The sequence below is a fragment of the Apium graveolens genome, chromosome 11, assembly GCF_009905375.1.
Source record: "Apium graveolens cultivar Ventura chromosome 11, ASM990537v1, whole genome shotgun sequence".
Lineage (NCBI taxonomy): Eukaryota > Viridiplantae > Streptophyta > Magnoliopsida > Apiales > Apiaceae > Apium > Apium graveolens.
The window spans coordinates 96,886,416-96,893,938 of record NC_133657.1 but is presented as its reverse complement, the minus strand read 5'-3'; the positions used below and the strand labels follow the sequence as shown (position 1 = coordinate 96,893,938).

The 7,523-nt window shown below is 38.6% G+C and overlaps 1 non-coding gene across 1 annotated transcript; it reads right to left on the bottom strand.

The window, feature by feature from the left end:
- Positions 1–237: 237 nt before the first annotated feature.
- Positions 238–344, bottom strand: LOC141699553 (small nucleolar RNA R71). Its single transcript, XR_012566005.1, has one exon. It is a non-coding gene; the product is annotated as a small nucleolar RNA R71 (small nucleolar RNA).
- Positions 345–7,523: the final 7,179 nt, after the last annotated feature.

Genomic DNA, 7,523 nt, shown 5'->3' with positions numbered 1-7,523 from the left:
TTTGGTGGTTCCCCTAAAGAAGACCTTAACATGCACATCAGGAATTTCCTCGAGATCTGTGACACTTACAAGTTCAATGGGGTGACTGAAGATGCTATCAAGCTGCGACTCTTCCCATTCTCTCTGAGAGATAAAGAAAAGTGCTGGTTATATTCTCTACCACCAGGGTCTATCACCAAATGGGAGGATCTTGCTTAAAAGTTTCTCACTAAATTCTTTCCCATGGAGAAGACTGCTGCAATCAGGAATGCTCTTACTCAGTTTGTGCAGCGAATTAGAGAATCTCTATGTGAGGCTTGGGATCGCTACAAGGAGATGCTAGGAAAGTGCCCACACCATGGCATGCCTGATTGGATGATTATAAACTGTTTCTACAATTGTTTAGGTGCACAGTCCAGACCTATGCTTGATGCAGCGTCTGGTGGAGCCTTGTGGGCCAAAACCTATAATGAAGCTTATGAGTTGATTGAGCTAATGGAAGCTAATGAATACTAGAATCCTACGTAAAGAATGTTGCAAGGCAAGGTAGCAGGAATTCTGGAAGTGGATACAACTACTGCTATAGCTGCTAAAATTCAAGTTTTGACGATGAAAGTGGACTCTTTGGCTAATTATGGAGTTAATCAAATCACTACTATTTGTGAACTTTATGTGGGGGCACATGAAACTGAGAAGTATGTTATTTCTAGCGAATCAACTCAATTTGTGAGCAACTTTTCGAAATCGCAGCAGCAAGCTCCAACCACTTATCATCCCAATAACCGCAATCATCCTAACTTCAGCTGGAGCAAAAATCAGAATGCGGTGCAACAACCTTATCAACCATACAAAACAAAGTAGTATAACCCTCCTGGTTTTCAACAACCGCAATATGCCCCTAGGCAACAACTTCAACTTCAGCAGTTACCGCAAGCTAATGAAAAATCTGAATTGGTGGAGTTAAGGCTCATGTGCAAGAGCCAAGCTATTTCTATCAAGACCTTGGTGAATCAGATTGGGCAGATTGCTAATGCATTACTGAATTGTCAACCTGGCATGCTTCTGAGCGATATTGAAGTGCCAGGAAAGAAGGAAGTTAAGAAGCATGTTAAGGCAATTACATTAAGGTCTGGTAAGGTTGCAAATCCTGAAAAAGCTAAGACTCCAGAATCTGAAGTTGAGGCTGAAGAAGGAGTGCAGAAGGAAGCTGAAGTGGAACCAAGGAAGATGACTGTTGAGCACAATCCTCCTGAGGGTAATACATGGGAGAAACAGATCTATACTCCACCTCCTTTTCCTAAGAGGCTGCAGAAGAAAAAGCTGGATAAGCAGTTTGAGAAGTTTCTGGAGGTGTTCAAGAAACTTTACATCAACATAACTTTCGCTGAAGCTCTTGAACAAATGCCTAGTTACGCAAAGTTCATGAAAGGTATTCTCTCTAGGAAGGTGAAGCTTGATGACTTAGAGACTGTTGCTCTCACGGAGGAAAGCAGTGGTGTTCTACAATAGAAATTGCCTCTGAAGCTTAAAGATCCTAAAAGCTTCACTATTCCTTACACCATTGGAAAAGTGTCATTTGACAAATGTTTATGTGACTTGGGAGCTAGCATCAATCTGATGCCTTTCTCAATCTTCAAGAAGTTGGACTTACCTGATCCAAAGCCTGCTTATATGACTTTGTAGTTGGCCGACCGTTCTATTACATATCCGTGAGGTATTGTGGCGGATGTCTTGGTCAAGGTGGATAAACTCATCTTCCCTGCTGATTTTTTAATTCTTGATTTCGAGGAGGATAAGAAGATTCCCATAATCTTGGGAAGACCTTTCTTGGCTACTGGCCGAACCTTGATAGATATATAGAAAGGTAATCTCACCATGCTAGTGCTGAATTATGATGTAACTTTTAACGTGATCAATGCCATGAAATTCCCTACGGAAAATGAGGAGTGTTTTAAGGTGGAGATGGTCGATTCTGTGGTTAATTACGAACTTGATCGATTGCTAAAGTCCGATGCCTTAGAAAAGGCCTTGTTATTCTATTGTCCATATTTTATTTCGATTCTTGATTTCTCCTTTTCCTTGAATTCCTTATTCATATCCAATTGACACTCACCTATATTGATATATTCTGGTGATTAGAATATATCAAAGCATACTGATTGTTCCGGTTGCTACTCCAGGGACTGGATAGTGATACTTTTAGGGATTAAGTTTACTTAATCCTAAGGACCGAGACATAATGGGATCCTTGAGATGGGTCGTAGTGCTTGGGTGCCCGACTGGATCTATATAGTGGGATATAGATCTGCACTGTATCCTGGCTGATCAGCAGGGTATAGATGCGAACTTGTGTCCAGTTTAGTTCGTTTGTACTCGCCAGTAATGGCCTTCTTTCTATTCTCGCGGGGTTATATCTTTGCAGATATACCCAGGTTACTGATTTAATTAAACTGCTTTAACACTGTTTATATTTTGTGGATTTGTTGAGCAATTTTTTGGCTCACCCCTTTTTGTTGTTATTCACCTTATTATTTTCAGTTAAGAAGGAATATGGAATCCACCAGGACTCGAGTGGTAAAGAAGTGGGTCAAGCCTCGGGATCCTCTCATACCCAAGGTGTTGATCCCAATCCAGGAAGAAAGCTTTGAGTTTCCCGAACAGGTGGAGTGTAGATAGTTAGTGTGTGTGTTGGAATAAAAGATGAAATTAGTTTAGAACTGGTTAGACAATGGGTTGTAATAAAGAGAGTTTGTAAGATTTTGAATTTGGTTTGTAATAAAGTAGTTAGTGGTTCTTGTTTTCATACTTCAACCTAAAAAGATCCTGGTTAGTGTAAAAGGGGTTTAGATTTATTTCTTTATTATTTGTTAATTAGATTGCACAGGTTTGGTGATTAGCTAGTAACCCCCAGACTTATACCCCGGGTCTGGAGGGCGTTACAGAAACCAACCACTTCATCATCTAAAAAGGTGAAGTAAGTAAAAAGAAGATAAAGTAGGCACCTTTGACTGTGATAAAGGAGAGTGGTGATGATCAAACAGAACTACAGTCAACCTTGGTCAAGAAACCAAAGAAGGCAAGACAAACTAAGTTCACTACTCAAACTACCTCTGCATCCTCTCAAAAGGATGTTATTGTAAAAGAGCGTATAAAAAAGACTCTAGGGGCATCCTTACAACAGGGTGTCTCTATTAAAAAGAGCACTCTCCCTAGTGCACCCTGTAAAGAGTCTGCACCATCATATTGAGTGGCATTTATGACACTTTATAACGCTCCATAAAGTTTTGAATTGGTGTGTTTGTACTCAAGTTGTTGGTGTTTTAATGTGTTTTGTAGTATTTTTGTATTACAGGCATTAATCCGGAATTCAGGTGAATTAGCATTGATTTGATGCTAATATGGTGTTAAGATCGTGTATCAGAATAAAGGCTCGTGAAGACCAACTCATTGCAGCAAGAAAAAAGGAAAAAAGAGTTTTTCCAGAAGACCGGCGCGCCCGCGCTGTCATAGCGCACGCCCGCGCCCCAGGATCAGAAACACAGTGCGCCCGCGCTGGTCAAGTGTGCGGTCGCGCCGAGTTGGGAGTTCTGAATCCTGATTCTTGTGGACTTTTGAATGGTGGACTTCTATTATGCATGGGCTGCTATATATACATAAATAAATGTCATTTTTTAAGAGGAGACGTACCAGAGCTAATGAGAAGGCGCGCCGAGTCGGGAGTTCATATATGCATGATGGCTATCTTCTCTAATATGATTGGAAATAATGTAGAAGTATTCATGGACGATTTCCCGGTCTTTGGAACTTCTTATGATGAATGCTTGCACAATCTTGGGTTAGTGCTGAAAAGGTACGTTGAGACCAATTTGGTTCTCAATTAGGAGAAATATCATTTTATGGTGCACCAAGGCATCATTCTAGGTCATAAGGTTTCTAATAAGGGTCCTGAGGTGGGCAAAGCCAAGGTGGAGGTTATCGAAAATCTTCCTCCACCAATTTCTGTGAAGGGAATTCGTAGTTTTCTTGGCCATGCGGGTTTCCATAGGCTCATCAAGGACTTCTATAAGATTTTAAAACTGTTGTGTAATTTGCTAGAGAAAGATATTCCTTTCAAGTTTGATGACGAGTGCCTAGCTACTTTTGAGACATTAAAGAAGAGTTTGATTACGGCACCTGTCATAACTGACCTGATTGGTCTGAACTGTTTGAAATGATGTGCAATGCAACTGACTATGCAGTTGGAGCATTTCTTGGGCAAATAAAGAATAACATATTTCATGTAGTCTACTATGCTATTAAGACTCTTAATGGTGCTCAACTGAACTACATCACTACTGAGAAAGAACTTTTGGCTATTGTCTATGGTTTTGAGAAGTTTCGATCTTATCTACTTGGGACGAAGGTGACAGTCTTCACTGATCATGCTGCCATTCGCTATCTCGTCTCGAAGAAGGACTCTAAGCCAAGATTGATTCGATAGGTTCTTTTACTTCGGGAGTTCGAGTTAGAGATCAAGGACAGAAAAGGGACTGAAAATCAAGTCGTCGATCATCTCTTGCATTTAGAAGATCCAATTGCAACTTCACAAGATAAATCTTTGATTAACGAATCTTTTCCCGATGAGCAATTATTTGGAGTGCAATCAGAATAACCGTGGTTCGCCGACATTATGAACTACCTTGTGAGTAATGTTATGCCTCCAGATTTGACTTCCGCTCAAATGAAGAAGTTTTTGCATGAAGTGAAGTGGTATATGTGGGATGAGCCATTTCTTTTTCGATAAGGAGCTGACCAAATCATCAGGAGATGTATTCCTTAAAGCGAAACGGGGGGAATCTTGCGATATTACCACTCAACGGCTTATGGAGGACATTATGGTGGAGAAAAGACAACAGCTCGTATTCTTCAAGCAGGTTTCTTTTGGCTGACATTGTTTAAAGATGCTCATCAGTTCGTTTTGAAATGTGATCAATGTCAACGTGTGGCTAATATGTCCAAGAGGGATGAGATGCCTCTTAATGTGCTTTTCGAGGTTGAAGTCTTTGATGTTTGGGGAATTGACTTCATGGGGTCATTTGTCTCATCTTCTAACAATCAGTATATCTTGTTGGCGGTTGATTATGTCTCAAAATGGGTTGAAGTCAAGGTATTTCCAACGAACGATGCGAAGGTAGTGCTTAATTTTCTTCACAAGCAGATATTTACATGATTTGGAACTCCAAGAGTCATAATTAGTGATGAGGGGTCGCATTTTTGCAATCGCAAGTTCACTGCTATGATGCAAATGTATAATTTGAATCATCACATTGCTACGACTTATCATCCTCAGACCAATGGTCAAGCTGGGGTCTCTAACAGAGAGATCAAGCATATTTTAGAGGAAGTTGTGTGTCCGTCGAGAAAATATTGGTCTTTAAAGCTTGATGAAGCTGTGTGGGCGTATCGAACAGCGTACAAGACTCCGCTAGGGATGTCACCGTATCAGTTGGTTTATGTTAAGGGGTGTAATTTGCCGGTGGAGCTAGAGCATAAAGCATATTGGGCTTTGAAGAAGTTGAATCTTGACTTGGATATATCTGGAAAGAAGAGGATGCTTTAATTGAATGAACTTGACGAGTTTCGACTTCAAGCATATGAAAATAACAAAATGTATAAAAAGAAAGTCAAGACACTACTAGAAATAGTGCATACGACATCACCCCTTTAACATTAGTTAGAAATGTCACCGATGTTAAATGCAGTTTTAACATCGGTCGTATCAAAATTGATGTTAAAAGTGTTGTAAGACATCGGTATCTTAACCAATCGATGTCTATAATCATTTTTAAAAAAAATAAAAAAGGCCCGCTTCTTTCTTTCCCCCCGTTAATACACCAAAAAATTCCCCCCTTAATCAAAAAATTTATTTTCAGTATTTCCCCTAGCCAAAACAGTATCCCCCTCTCTCTCTCTCTCATTCTCTCTTCTCTCTTCTCTCTCACTTTATCGTCTCTCTTCTCTCTTCTCTCTTCTCTCTCATCTCTCAACTCTCTTCTCATGTAAGGTGTGGATTTTTTGGGTGCTTTTCTCCTTTTTCTCATCTTTGCTCTACTAACTTCCTAATCTATTTGGTTCTTTGTCCTCTTGATTCTCAAAATGCTTGGTTCTATGTTTACAGTTTTGTTTGATTCAAGTGATCATTTCATAACCTTATTATTCTTTTTTTCAATTTGCAGATTGTTGTTCGATTTGTATGTGACGGTGGTAGGTATGAACTATAATCTATATAACAAAGGTATGATTAATTTTATTTTAAAGTTTTCGGATGACTACATATCTGAGCATTTGAGAATTCTGTACATTAGTTGTTGAGTTTATGTATTTTTTGCATAGCAACTGTTTGACTAAAGGTCTGAGAGAGCTTTCAGAAAGAGATGATGGTGATAAATATCGATTCCATTTTAATGCTCTAGTAACTCATTATAAACACAACAAAAACATTTTACTTGGTTCAAAGTAAAATGTTATTAACATCTGAACAACCTTTAACTTACTAGTTCAGAGTTCATCATGAAGCATTTCATGAATATTAGATGTGCTTTAATGAAGTTATTATATGTGAACTGTATTTTTTTCCCTTTTTTCACTTCATCGGCAGGATTCATTGAGGATTTTTTGTTACGAAAGCTTGACAATCTTGATAAAGATGATAAATGCCAAATCACCATGATTTCAACATGGACAACTGAGTTGTACTTGGACAAGGTTTGTTTCTGATATTATCTTCTTCCTAGATGGTTATTTGGCTTAGATGACTTTTCTTCTTACATTGTAAAGTATCCCGAAAAACTTATGCTTACATTTTAAAGAGAAACAAATATGTAAAGTAACGTGTGCTATGTTGATTGCTGTTGTAATATGTTTTAATGGTTGAGCTCGATTATGAGGAGTGTGGAGGTGCTGCTGTAGAGTACTATTGGGCATAAATTCAAATATCAAGAGATGGTGGTGCTGGTCTGCACAGTAGCCTAGAAGCTCCATCAGGTATGGAGAGTGCAGGGTGCTTAGTAAATCCACCTGCCGCAAGGGAAAGTAGATAAATCAAGCAAAAGAGGAAGAGTAACAATAAATTTCTCTCATCTTTTTTCTATATCCATGTGCTTTCTCTTTTAGGACTGTAGAACATTAATAAACGAATGTGAGGGTGGGGGGATGTGAGTATATTCCTAATACTAATAATATGACTTATTAAGTACATATTGTAAATGAATAGAAGTATCTAAGTCAACACCAGGAAGAATGCAAGATAATATTAAATGTGATTAGGGTTCCATTGTTTGGGGCATAAAATTAATTACATAAATGTATATCTGCATCATGGATTTTTCATCCTTCTCTCTTCTTACAAAATACAAGTCATAGGGGTTACTCAGAAAACTTCAATTGAGTATACTTTCTGTCTGTGGTGCTAACTGAAAGATGATGATAGTGTTTATTTACACTTCTCTAAATATAGGGGATCTTATATTGGTACATAACATATAAACATAAATAAATTGAATAAA